We start from the raw sequence: 14,640 nt of genomic DNA on the forward strand, positions 1-14,640 counted from the left end.
AATTATATGACAACATGCATGTTTACATTGCTTTAACTCATCAAAATAAGTTAAGCAATTTTCAACTTATTTTTTACAAGCTGTACAAGATTCAACTGATTTTTAAAGTCAGTATAATGTAAATTAGGTTGAAATGACCCAAATGATCATGAGATAATGAGTTGATTGTACTTAATTTAACACAGAGTTTTTTTTCTTTTTTACAGTGTATGGGGATGAAAAAAAACATAACACTGTTAAGTTACATTAAATCATTTATTCAATCACATTATTGTTGACAGACCTTTGGAAGCATGCAAAGTATCCAGAATAAATCCTCAGATTGTGGCTATGCGTCAGCTTTTCCATTGCAAACACACATCAAAAGGGGTGTTTGGAAAAATAAATAAAGTTAATACTGATGTGGGATATGCAAGTAAGACACTCATGGGAATTGAATCCACTAGTTCATGGACTGCCATCAAAGTAGTTCCTGTGATTTGATCAGTTTGTGGTCTGGGAGCCCACCAGTTTATGGATCTGATGAGGCAATTCCTCTCTTAAAAACTGTTTACACCAGTGCCCAATTCTTTCCTCTTGTGTCATAGCGGTCCACCTGCTTAACATTGTGAGGTATGTTCCACCTGTTTTGTTGCCTTTTACAAGGTGGGGGGGGGGGGGGGGGGGGTTTGGGGGGTTGGCGGTGCAGGTTAAAGAGATCAGTGTGAAAGATTTATGAGGGATTTCACAACTGTCTTTTTAAAGGTGTCTCATCTGTGGTTGCATCACCATATTCCAGAAGTCATCGTATACTACATTCTTTCCATTGCATCAAATGATTGGTTTATTTTCAACTTCAATTAACTAGAATATACATATTCTAAATCTGTGTTAAATGTCACTCTCTAGAAAACCGGAACTGCATACATTGCTTTAAATCATGCTATAACAAGCACTGCGTGGCCAACCATCAATGAGCAACCGTTTTTAAGAAGAGCAAAAAAACATGGTGGAACTTTAAGCTTTAATTGCTCTAAAAGTAACATTTCGGTCACACTTTAGATTAGGGTCCAATTCTCACTATTAACTAACCATTAACTATGACTTTTGCCTCAATAAATTCATAATTACTGCTTATTATTAGTTAGTAAGGTAGTTGTTAAGTTTGAGTATTGGGCAGGATTAAGGGATGTAGAATATGGTCATGCAAAATAAGGCATTAATATGTGCTTACATACTAATAAACAGCCAATATCATATGCATGCTAATAACCAACTACTTAATACTGAGAATTGGACCCTAAACTAAAGTGTTACCAACATTTGTTATTAAAATGAAAAAAAAGTGAATAAATAAAAATGCACTAAAATAACATGCTAAAATGACATTCCTAAAAATATAATTAAGGCGTAGCTCAAGGCAACACAGTAAAAAGGTCAGGGTCACATGAAGTAACTGATTTAATTGTAAAGAATGCAATGAAAAGTATTTCCTTCTGGGTTTTTTGAGTAGTTGGTTTGTGGGAATGTAGAATTGGACGGTGACACTGCACAAGGCTTGAAATACTGTCTGAGACCATCATCATATTCACATTCAGCAAATTTCCATCAACTAGGAACCCTCAGATCAGTTTCTTGGAAGGGGAAGTTTGTCATGCGAAGACTATCTGGCATCAAAGTTGAATGAAAGGACAAAGGGCAATTTCCCACTTGAGCAATCCTAAAAAAACATCTTAAAAGTTTTTTCATCAAACTGTGGCACTCAAGATGTTCACGAATCACAGGTTACCCTCCGATTCTGAGCTGGTTAGGTTCCACACCCTAATGCAGGGTAAAGTGTACCAATGTTTGGCTGTTTCCAGACCGCATTATGCACAGATGTACACTTGTTCTTTTGTTTTACAAGGGGTTGCCACAACGTTAGCACTTGAGTTAGCACTTCTGCTAAAACCACAACGGTGCATGCAGCCAACACTGACCTGATTCTTTGTAAGCAGTGGCAGGTGTGGGATACCAAAGTGCAATGCGCAGCTGCATGTACCTTCTGCTTGGGGTAGAAACACCTTTCACACTCTTGTTACTCATTGTGCATTGAGTCAAACCACAGGAATCAAGATGTGTTTGAGTGTTACATGCATGCTAAGGCTACAACCACATTAATCTGTATATATTTGAAAATGTTGGTTTCGTTTCAAAATGCTTTCCGTCCACTAATGTCCACAAATTGCTCATCCACACTGAAACATCTGAAAATGCGTACATCACCTTGCTGCACATGCGTAAAATGTAATAAAAGCTCACAAAGAACCCAGACATAATAATATGCTATTCTCATGCTATTCTCTAATCTCATGTTATTTTTCTGCCATAATCATTTTATTAGCAAAAAATTCCACACCACTCACTGGTGCCTCCATGACACACTCAAAATTACCATTGTATGTATGATCTAAAACGCCACTGTCAACATGTTTCGTCACATTTTCTTTCCCCCTATTCTGTCATCTTTGCTGGAAAATGATAAGAAGTTATTACTATGATTAGTACATGTAACATGTAAAATACAGTGTTGCCGATTAGTCATAGTAGCACAACAGAAACCGAACAATCAAAACAGAGTGGGTCTGCCCGAGGACGCAATGGGAGATGGACACCAACCAGAGGAAGATAAAGTGCTGGAATCCACATGATGTAACACTGAGGCATGAGGAGAGGGGGCCCAGATGCTTTTGCAAGGCGCCTGATTTTCGTGTTTGCAGGGAAACCATGGCAACAGAGGGGGAAACCCACCCAGCTGTAGGGCTGAGTTGGGCTCCGAGTCCCGGAGTTGACAGAGCGCTGGTGCTCCAATCACAGGCTTTCCCCCTGCGAGCCAAGGCTGGGTTTCATCACCAAAGAGTCCAGGCCTTAATGCACAGCAGATGTGTGGCCAACAGGAGTTGGCAGCTCTTTGACAGCGCTGGATGGAGCAATTCCCCTCCTCCCCTCACTTCTACATCTTCCCCTTAGGAGAATGCTGTGTGCGGGCTAATGTTCGGATCCTCTCAGCATTCTTGGGAACTCGTGATGCGCTCTGTTATAAGAAAACATTCAAGAAAGATTCAACTTTCAGTGTGCGACATGCCGCTTTATCAAACTCCTGGCAGGGGCTTGCGAACACTCCTGCTCGTACGCATTCTTCTGCTATCAATCGTGTAGTTCCAACGCATGAACATTTAATAAAACGTGACATGGAGGTACAGATATACAGCACACGACTCTGCACTGCGCCAACCCAATCAGAACTTACTTATCGCTATCATCACGGTTTGGCTGAGGTCGAAAAGCACGCTATCTTCGCATATGGAATGTCTCAAGACAAACGATTCTACCAGGGACTGCCAAATCAGTCAGAGTTAGTACCAGCTAGTGGTAGACTCCTATTGCAAAACCTCCAGCTGTTACCCATAATAATCCATGCTTGTACTTGTGCAAAGGTAATAATATAGTTGCTAAACAAGCACGTGTGTACTGCTGGTTACAAAAATGCAAACTGAACTATGACAATATTTCCGTAGATTCGTTTACATGTGCTTTAAAAGTTCGATGTCATTTGGAATTAAGCAGTAATTCGCTTTTTTAGATTTAGTCCGGCTGAAATCATACTATTTCTGTTACTTAGGGTGCTTTCACACTTGGATTTTTGGTGCACACCTAGGTTCGAATTACATCAGAGTTTGGTTTGATTGGATGATGTGAACGCTGTTTTATGAACTTCTCACCCTTTCCGAACTGTACCGGAGTCTGAAAAAAAAGGGTGGTCTGGCGTAGGTTCATGTGAATTCATGTGAATTGGGGAAGTGACGTATGATTTGATAAAACTGTTTGTGTTTTCTCACTCCTTTTTCTGGCAAACATGACTGACGCACTGCAAGCAGAGAGAAGAAATGGACTCCCACATTCTTTAGGAAATTTGCTGTACATTCGTGGCAGATGGATGCAAGTGCCGTAATCAAAAAAACAAAATATAAAAGTGAGGTGAGCAATGCTATGCAATTTGCTGCCTTCTCCTGCTTTGTTTACTGTAAAAAATGATTGCAGGACATTTTAAAGCCGGGTTTCGACCGCAGGGACCAGGGTCTAAATGAAGTTCCGGGTAACAATTTCCCCTTCAGAAAGTCCCTGCTTGTGAGGTAGTCATTTTTTCAAAGCAGCATTTTATTTCAACCAGCATTTTTAAAAGTCTGTTGCACTGCGTGTAGTTAGAGTTGTTTGCTATTCGAAACAAAAATGGAGTTTAAAAAATACGAACGATGGACCGACAACGAGGTTCAGGCTTTATTAAGCTTATATGCAGAGGATGAAATCCAGCGGGAACTGGAAAGTGGCACGCAGTCCTAATTTGCCTAATCTTCATGGTACTTTAGACCGCGATGGAAACGCAGACAGTAACAGGTCTGGGGGAAACAAAGTTCCAGGGACAAATTGTTCTGGGTAATTTCGGTGGAAACGTGGCTATACTGGGGTTCGGATCAGGCAATCAAACCAAGTATGAAAGCACCCTTATTGTTGCTATGCCGAGATCAATACCAGCTAACTAGCCCATACTGTCCAGCCAAACACTGTCTGGGTGGTTAGTATGAGCCATTTAGTATAGATGTCGTAAACTGTAACATTTTGCTGCTAACATTTTTTCTTTTGGGGCTGAAATATACTTGCATTTTTCCATGTGCTTAGCAGCCATCAAATCATATACTTCTGGAGGGTCCCATTATAGGAGAGCAACTCCAATTGAGATGGAATGGAAATAGTTTTCTACAGGTATTTTAGACAACATCAGTTGGGATGCTCAAACAAACAGAGAAACATTGAAAGCAGGGTTTACAGTCTTCTGGGAAATTAACCTACAAATGGCTTACTTATAGTATACATTACCATATATACTATGGCGTTAAATGGAGAGAGATCACCTCCTACAAAAATTTAAACTATGTCATATTCCTATTTTTTTCCTGCTCAGCTCCCTGAAGTCCGAGAATACAGCATAATTGAGGGTCTAAACTGCATGAACTTCTACTTCACAGGAACATTTCAGAAAACAGCAGGTGCTGCTGACTGAATGAAACCACTAATCAGCACTTTGCAATAAAGTCTTGTTTCATTTCTGCAGCACTCACATCGACTCATTGAAAAGGCCTAACCTCTCAACACAAGTCTTAGACCAGCCCTGAATGTGTGTGTATAGTGCGTACAAAACCTTCACGGCAGTTTGCGATGTTTATCAATCCTGAGGAAAATGACTGCTGAGGATCGCTATGCTGATGCAATGGACTAGAACGTAGTAAAAATGTGTGACGTGGTGAAACAAAAGGGAAAACAGAGGTTGAGCTCTTATTGAATTGGGTTTTAGGCAGAACCGTGTTGAGAAATGCTTGTTTTTCTGCATGACTGTGGATTGAGATCTTACCACAGAGGAGATTCACAGCATCACCAGAGACACCAACATCTGTCAGGCCCAGTTCCTTCCAAAATAATGTCCATCCACACAGGCACAAGCCACCAAAACAAACGCTCTAAAGAAAACAAAAGAGATTGTGTTTTAATTCATCCAATCGTGCAAGCAGATGAACACTGATGAACATTAACATCTCATATTGCTGCTTCAATATCAAAGCTAAAAGAACAAAAGTCATAAAATCACAATGAAACAACAGATTTCATTTTCAGGCTTTACAAAACATGCCTTTGTCTTCAAGCTAAATCACGTTTCCCCTCACACACTACTTCGAATGGAAAGAGTCTGACACTTCTGTCCTTTAAGGCCCTGTTTACAATGGTGCAGTAAGCAATTTCTGAAAAACGCTGTTGATATTTGAAATCAACAAAACATACACACCCCTTTCTAAAAGGATCACACCCCTATCTTGATAGCTCCGCCCACAAATTCACTACCACACTATGCAACACATATTGTTTAATTCACTTCCCCACCCCGCCCCCCCCCCAATGAGTCTATACGGCCCTTACTGCTGATTGGCTACAAGTGTGTATTGGTGCTCGGCCCGATCCACTTTCAACAGCATTTCTCAGAAAACGCTTACTGTACTTTTAAGATACGTTTTGGTTGGATCAGTAGACGGGGTAAACGTTCGACCTTCTGTCTTGATTTCTTCGAGGGGAGGCTTTATGGGTGGGTAAATGTACGAGCTTTTTCAGATCTTTCAATCTTATGGATGAAATAAGCTCGCGCAATTTACACATGAACGTGACTGTAGACGAAGTAAAAACACTCAGAGAGCATCAGCCTTAGTTTCTGCTCTGACAGACGCAAGACCACGACGAACGTGGTGAATACGTGTTAGAAATCAGGAATGTTGATTGAACGTTGTGCTTGGTTAGTTTTTTGTAAGTTTAAATCCCGTCGGGCTAGCGGCCTTATCATAATGCTTACACATTAGGTCAGTAAGTAGAGAATAGTCTTTTTTTGGCTGTTCGAACACATTTGACCACAAGTGTCTATACTACAAAAGCAATCCGGTTAAATGCGTTTTCGACTACCTCTGGAAGTGGCAGAAAGTGGACAAGATCAAAATGTTTAAGACCCCGTATACACCTGTATTTAGCGTCATCCACTTGTGATTAAATTGACCAGCGACCCAATAGTGAACACCAAGTGAAACCACTTGTGCATTCACACTGTACCTCGACCCTTTTTGGAACCTAGTAATACATTTCCTTCTCAACATTTTCCTTCCCCTTGCTCCTTCAGGCTGAAGTGGTCCAAATTAAACCACCTGGCCTTTATTTTATAAGAAAACAGAAGAGCTTTAAGGAATGTGTTTGTAATTGTCAAGCATTTTCAATATATTACTCATCTCATTCCTAATCTGGTGAAATGCTGTCAGTAGAATTGAATAGGTGTTTGGCAGCAGGAAAAAACTGGTAAGTGAAATAAAGCAGATGCAATAGAAGCAAAGCACAATAATTTTAAGCATGTACATTTATATAGTTTGGACTACTCTAAGACCACTGAAACAAAGCATGCAAGTGGTTTATCAGTCTTTTGCCATTTCAGATTTAATTTAGATGAATTGTGCAGCCCTATTTAAAAGTAGCAATTACAGTACATGGGAATGAGTGTTATTTTACATGTGTACTAGCTCTGTTAGAGGCCCTATTGACAGGAATGGGTGTTTCCGTACGTACGTTAGCACCGCTGTTGGTTACAATCTGTTTGGTTAAAATGGGTGTAAGAGACGTTCAGATGAAGAACGGACTTCAGATATCTGCAAACGCAGTGAAAGGGAAGTGGTTACAATTCAAAAGGAAAACACACATACACACCTGCTTTCACTTACATTTTGAAGGAAAACAAAGCCGTATCATTGGTTGAAATCTGAAGCTTGACAGCAGAGTCGTAAGATTTCACTAAATCTCGAGCCAGAGCAAATATAAACAGAAAAGGCTGAGTAAAAACAGGAAGCACTCAACGTCTAGTATTAATTGAAATACTTGCCAAGATTGTAATGGTTATGCACATTATAGGACAATTAAATTCACTATTTAATAAAGAGAAAAATACAAAGTGCACTTTTCTTGAAGATGAATATGTTTGTATTTTAAAACTCTTTGGACGGTGTGGTTAATATCTTCATATTAAAGGCATATATATAAAATTAACAAAGTTGATGGATCAGGTAATTAACATTTGGAAAAGCAAGACTGTCCACTTCACTGGACCTCATCACGATGATCCAGTTTTACGAGCTTCGAGTTTCTGCCAGATGTTTTCTCTGAGATAAGGCGACCACAATGACCATGGAGGAATTCATCTTGGCTTAAGTTCAACTTGTGCATAAGTTAGTTCAGCAGGAACATGCTCCACTGTAATCTCACTGCACTGACACAAGGCTAAAAACATCCATTTTCTTGATACAAAAAACAACAACATCAGTCTGTAAACATCTGGTGTTGCTAAGCAACTACATTGTAAATCTAAAAACATTACATGCTCACATGGGCAACTTATTACTATGTTGTGCAGGCACTTGGATGCTGACATAATTACCAAGCGAATGAAAGACATAAGCTCTCGCCCTGATGTAAGAGAAAGGCATATGATCCCACATTAACAGTCCGACCCAAACATTTTGAAAGCGTTACATCAACGTTAGCACAAGCAGAACCGCCTGCTGGGAGCTATAAGTGCAGATTTAAAGCACAAGGTTTAAAAACACAAAGGTTCCAAAAGGGGGTTTATAATAATGCCATTGAAGAAACACTTTGGTTCCCCAAATAACCTTTCAATTCTTAAAAGACACATACATATAAAGAACCGTTATCCACAATAAAGAACTTTTTGTGTAATAGGATGTTAAAGGTTCTCATGAAACCATAAACCTTTATTTTTAAGAGTGATATGAATAATATCAAGCTTGCGTTTTCTACCTACCTTCTACTAACAGTTAAGTTAAACGGAAGCAATTATCGCTTCTGAAAGTCACCACGTTTTCCGAGGGAGTAAAAAAGCACCACATCTGTGCACGTTTCATTAGTGCAGTGAGCAATTTCAAGCACTTTCTGTTGCCGAATCATCTTATTGTGTGATATTGTGAGTCATTTTGTCACAGCTTCAGTTACTTGAATGCCTTGGTGACCGATTTTCTTTGTGGAACCATTTTCATCTTCTGATCTTCTGCAGAGAATACCAAAAAATACACTTTGTGTTCTGTTTGATGTCCCATCACGCAGACGCTTAATTACGGTGTAATCACAGATCAGGGGACAGTCGGCTCGGAGCAGGAAGGCACTGTCAAACCCCAGATAAGTGGGACCTGCGTATTCAAAGCCCAAACCCCCCGAGAGAGGCCACGCTAGCGGTTTGAGGCCATTATATCGAGACGTTGATCTGAGCTGTAATAAGTGCCTGCAAGTGCCTTGAGGTCCCGACCGACCCCCCATCTAGCTGACGTGTAATTACTGCTCTAATAAAACAGCTATTGGGTTTAAAGACACATGGCCGCCTGGTGCTTGCACGTGGAACACCCAGCTAGACCCTCCGCCGCTTTAGCCTTCACATCGACCCCTGTAACTTGTAGGCCATTAGTGGTATTGCTGAACAAATGGCTGCATACAGTTGTGAGACACCGACACTGTAAAAATCGAGTTTGTAGATGTTCAAAAAATGAAGATAAACAATTTCCATATAGCTTTTGTAGTTAGATTTTTTTAAATGTCGTGACTGACCAAAAGGTCAAGCTGCAATGACTTAAAACCTGACAACACTGCAAAAACGATCTATTTTGATTAACTCTAAAAAGATTTCTTAACCACAAAAGGAGTTTAGATAATAAAAACACCATACAATAAAATAAAATAAAAATAGAATAAAACTAATTAGATAAATGAGAATAAAATTACCAAAAATTAATAGAAATAATAATAAAATAAAATCTAAAAAATAAAATAGAAAATAGGACAATATGAAATGAGAATTTAAAAAAAAAAATTGCATATTAAAATAAAATCCAATAAAAAATACAGGGAAAAAATAAGATATAAATACGATAAAAAATTTATAAAAATAACTATATATATATAAAAACAAACAAGATTAAACGATACAATAGGATTATATAAAATAAAGATAAAAAACTGAATTACAAATTTGATTTTTTAAAAACACAGTAAAAACGTAGTTCTGAGGATAGACATCTTGTAGATATGTCTAAGAAAACACCAGATATAAAAACACAAAATACCTTTTGTGCGAGACACAAACCTCAACTCTAAAAACACGATTGGCAACAACCTACTATCCCGGCATCAGAAGACAATATGTTCCTTAACATGACAACAAAGTCAACAACAGTGTGAATAAAACTAGCAAACATTCAATGAGGCCATATGAATTATTCATGCCCTAGTGCATGATGGGAAGCGAGTGAAGGGGACTGAACCACAACCCTTTTTTTCAGTGCTAAAAAGCATTAATCCAACTCACCTGCTGGCTGATGTGATTTTCTACTGCAGCACTTTGCTGTTAGCCTCCGAGCTAATTCCTCGTGATTTTTATGCTTTAACGCTGCACGCCTGGTATCACGGTTGATCTAATGAAGGATCATTCTTTTAAATATTACAGGCAACACCATTATACATTATGCAACCATTGCTCCTCAGATGAAGTGAGATAGAAGTGAATTCAAAGAATACAAAAGCACATCAGGCCTTTATGCAAACCACAGAGGAAGTGTTTATCGTTTTACTCCTCCGTGTTATTTATCATACTTTTATTTCCATCACATTCAAAGTATAATCTTGGATAATGGAAGTGTTTCGCTGCAAATCCCTCACAGAAACCCAAACCAGATGAGTTCTCTGACACAACAAGATGACAAAAAGCATGATCATGTTTCCATTGTTTTACAAAGGTGACAACAATTGACATTAGCATCTCGCTGAGAGTGTGCAGCTTTGGGTGTGGGGCACATGGTTGCTACGAGAGCTGGTCTGCACTGAAACTGAGGTGCGGTTTAACAGACCACACATCCTGTAGATGCACAAGCTGAAAACCCTCGCTCACACACACACACTACGCAGCGAGTGCACCAGGCTGAAGTGTGAACCAATAGTACAGGGAGGCCTAGTCTATCTGATCAAGCATTGTGCAAAACCACAGAATGGTATACCTGGCTCACACTAAAAATGAAAAACACAGCTTTACAAGAGCCCGATGTGTTCACTACTCACCGTCTGCTTGTTGAGAGGATAAAACTGTCACACATTCACTTCATTTATTCAACTGATTCCAAAAAACATGAGTCAGAATATGTGAAAATGTGATAACTGTTAACCGCTTTCTGATGTGATGAAGTATGATGCTCCTTTTTTCCCTCTATTGTCATGATTTGGTCTTTATTCATGTGGTAGAGAAACCTCAAAGATGGATAACAATGCGTAAGAACTGCTTTTAGAGTGTGCAAATGCCAGGTATGTTTGAAATTAAGTGGGAAAGAAAATGGACCCACCTCAATGGATGTTAGAGTGCGTTTCAACAACTTTTGGTAGTCGAATTGAGGTTGTCAATTTCGCAAAGAGCATCACATCATTCTTCTTCATCCTTGAAATGCACCATTCCCACACAGCAAAAAACTTTTTTTCCAGTATAAGAATTCAAAAAATCCTTAAAACAAGATACATTTATTTGCAAAGCAGCACTGCATAAGTTATTAAGACTTGTTGCATACTTTATTTAGTTTTGATGATTTTCTGATTTAGTTTTACTGAAAAAAGTTATTTTGGTAGATTGAGGTCATCACTTTTGCATTGCGTCTATTCTCTACATCCTTGAAACGCAACATACCACAATGCATAAAAATATAGAAAAATCCTTAAAATGCGGAAAAGCAGAACAGTGGAATGCAAAAACATTTTTCGGTGTGAACGGCCCCTTAAGGGTGTCAAAGTAGTGAGCACTGGATGGTAAAAAAAATGCATACAAACAGTTTAGAGGGTGTGGGAAAGCACCGTATGTTCGAAGTGGAGAATACCAATTAGGAAATCCAAAAGCACAATTTGACCCACTTTTGGAGAACCTGATTTCACCAAGTACAACATGTTCCTGGATCAACATCTTTGTTGATCCTGGAACAACATTCCAATCAACCAATCAGATTTATGGGACAAGTTTACAGTTAATGTCAAGTTTAGGCTTACAGCAAGGGTTAGGTGCTTCTACATCAGTGTTATTCTGCAACAACTTTTAGTCACCGGATTGACCTTCACTTTTGCGAAGCCTTGCGTCGTTCCATACTTGCAAAACAGTTCCAACACTGCAAAGAAGTATTTTCCAGTTTTATATTCCAACAAAAGCATCTAAAAATAGTTTAAAAAGATCAGTTTAATTGAGAAGCAAAACATGCAATCCATGAAAAGGTCTTTATAGATTATGCACAGTTATGCATCATTTTTTTGCTACCATTGGTAGTAAAAAAATATTTCCAGTTTTACATTCCAATAAAAGTATCTAAAAAATTATTTTTTTTTAAAAACCAACACATAGTGCAATTTTTTTAATATTTTTGACTGGAAAACATGTATAAAAAAAACCTCATTAAAATTTGCAATACTGTTAATCTCGTTATCAAAGCTATGACGAAAAATGTTCGTCGACAACCTTTCATGACTAAGATGAGACGATGACGAGATGACACCAAGGTCATACGATCACCGACAATTGTGATATATCAACATGCAATATCGTTGAGGAAAAAAGACTAGACTAAAATGTAGGTATAAAATAAAAACTTTACCAAAAAATAAAGAGAAGACAAAATATTACAGCCAAAATATTGTCAGGAGTTCAAATCCAACAATCAGAGCTTTTCTGTAAAAAGGATGCATTTGCATCCTGGATGATGGCAGGTGCATCTACCCGGTGATTCACTTATTCCTTGCAATCTGGCAACTCTCTGCACCGCAGAATTACCTCAGATGATCTGAAAACACAGACAAATAAAATAATCAAGCTTATTAATTTAAACATTATGCAGAATTATCCCGGTCCTGGAGAACCACAAGACCTGATTTATATCATCAGCTCTTTAGTAGAGTCTCCAAGACCTGAACGTGCATGTCAGGAAAGGAAGATATCTAAAAAGTGCATTGCTCAGTAAGAGCTAAACTTTTAAGTTTAAAGCATATTTTCGTTGTTGAAAATGTTCGATAAGGGATGCACATTGGTACATGTCCATTAGATATTGAATCACTCCAAAAAAGTCAGACAATGATGAGAATATTTTAAAAAAAACAAGCCTTGGCCTGTCTTCTTTCAAACATAGCATGCCTCAACAATAATCCTGGAAAATCATCAGGAATGGCCTGGGAGAAAAACCACAGAACTTGCTGTTCCCCAGTGCACGATTGTGCACGAAGACTTTATGTTGCCTGAGAGCTATAATTCATTTGAGGCGAATATGTGTCACTACGTTCTGATTGGAGGGAAAGACATACCACACTGCATTCCTACATAGGACATAGAAACTAGGCAAGACAGTAAACATGAATGGTGGCACAAAGTGTACACATTACTTTAATTGAACTTAATAACGGTTCGCAAGGTGCCAAAGGAAAAAATAGCCTGATGTTTGGGCACATATTTAATTCGTAACACAATGTACCTTTATCATGAAAACATTGTTGATATTTCTGTACCTTATACAGTACTAGTAACATTGAGGGTCATGTGACTCAGGAATGTCTGGCGAATTTGTGGTTTGGGCCTTCCATTTTAGGTGTATACCTGACATTACAGTCACAACATATACGAACGGAGTTCAAAGCCGGAATAGAAAGGGACCTGTGTGTAACTGCAGGCTGGTGTATTTATGCAGCTGGCAAGATTTAAGGAAACGCGGACACGTTTGTGGTCAGGCTGGCATATAAAAACTCGACTGGTTTTAGAGACTCAACTCTCTTTTGTAACTCCCTCGCTTTCTTTGTCCATAATTCCTACTCCTGCATAAAAAGGAACTGGATTTTGGCAGCCCACCATGGCAATTCCTGTGGCTTTAAGACTTATAACAGTGAAACAGGGAGATGTTGAAATTACACGAACGCTGCCAGGTTCGACTGCAAAACATTTCAACCCAAGCTTATAATTTCCCAATCCGCCGTCTCTGGATTCATCACTCGCAACACAATTCTGTAATTTTCTCATGGTATCACTTCGACGGGGAGTAAAAGAAAAGTTGCTTGGAGATTAATTGAAATCGCACATGACTTCAATTTATGTTTTGGTCAAGCCACAGCTGTGACCGGTCTAAAGTATGAGATTGGACGTAGTCCGTTTTCTCCAAGGGCCACAGAATCAACACCATATCAAACCCTGTAAACATTTTGAGGCCGTAAAATAACAAAAATTAGGAAAATGCTATCCAGAAGCCACTGATAGGTTTGTCATTACATTTCCACAGCCAAAATGGACCGCTTAGAAGGTTGTCTGGACATTGTAAGGGAGGGGGAAAAAAAGTTTTTCTTGATTAATTGCTGTAAATATCTTCACTGCAAACACATTTTACAGCCAACTTCGCAAATTGCACTCTTAATGCACGACCTGCATGATGTCAAGTGTTAACAGGCTATAAATCGGCCGCCTCTCATGAGAATTACCAAACCAATTAAATCCACATGAACCGACCGAAAAAAAACAGAATTGGAAAAACTCCCCCCATGGAATACGATCTATCTTGTGCTGTCAACTCCTCCTCCATCCTAGAGGAGATGAATGCTACAACGAAATGTTTATTAAACTCCTTGTTGATGTTGACCTGAGAATATACAGACCAGCATTTCTGAGTGTCGTCGGTAAACAAAGTGGTTTTGAAAGTGTTTTAGCGGCAGTCTACACCAGGGTGGTGCTTAAAATCAATGTGAATTTGTTTGCAAACTCATAATGTGGAGTATTTCCAAATGAAAATGAGAATGGGAAAAAAAGAATGTATGCCGGGATTTAAGTGATAGGATGGTGAAATTGGACGGGAACATGTGAGCATTAAGAGGAAGTCAGATCGAATGTTAATAGCGATTTTGTTATTTGTAAACTTTTACTCATTAGTATTCTTAAGTATTTCACATTTGGATATATGCTGCAACATAGCAGGCCTATATATATATATATATCCA

General features: G+C 38.8%; 1 long non-coding RNA gene across 1 annotated transcript; it reads right to left on the reverse strand.

Annotated features, from left to right (window-relative positions):
* Nucleotides 1–241: 241 nt before the first annotated feature.
* LOC143735915 (uncharacterized) lies at nt 242–11,721 on the reverse strand. The gene is made up of 5 exons (XR_013203334.1): nt 11,674–11,721; nt 10,986–11,140; nt 7,165–7,244; nt 5,426–5,531; nt 242–3,052 (listed from the first exon to the last, which is right to left on the reverse strand). It is a non-coding gene; the product is annotated as an uncharacterized LOC143735915 (long non-coding RNA).
* Between the last annotated feature and the right edge of the window lie 2,919 nt (nt 11,722–14,640).

The sequence above is a fragment of the Siphateles boraxobius genome, unplaced genomic scaffold (genome assembly GCF_051911475.1).
Source record: "Siphateles boraxobius isolate OS27281-9 unplaced genomic scaffold, OSU_SipBor_1 13, whole genome shotgun sequence".
NCBI lineage: Eukaryota > Metazoa > Chordata > Actinopteri > Cypriniformes > Leuciscidae > Siphateles > Siphateles boraxobius.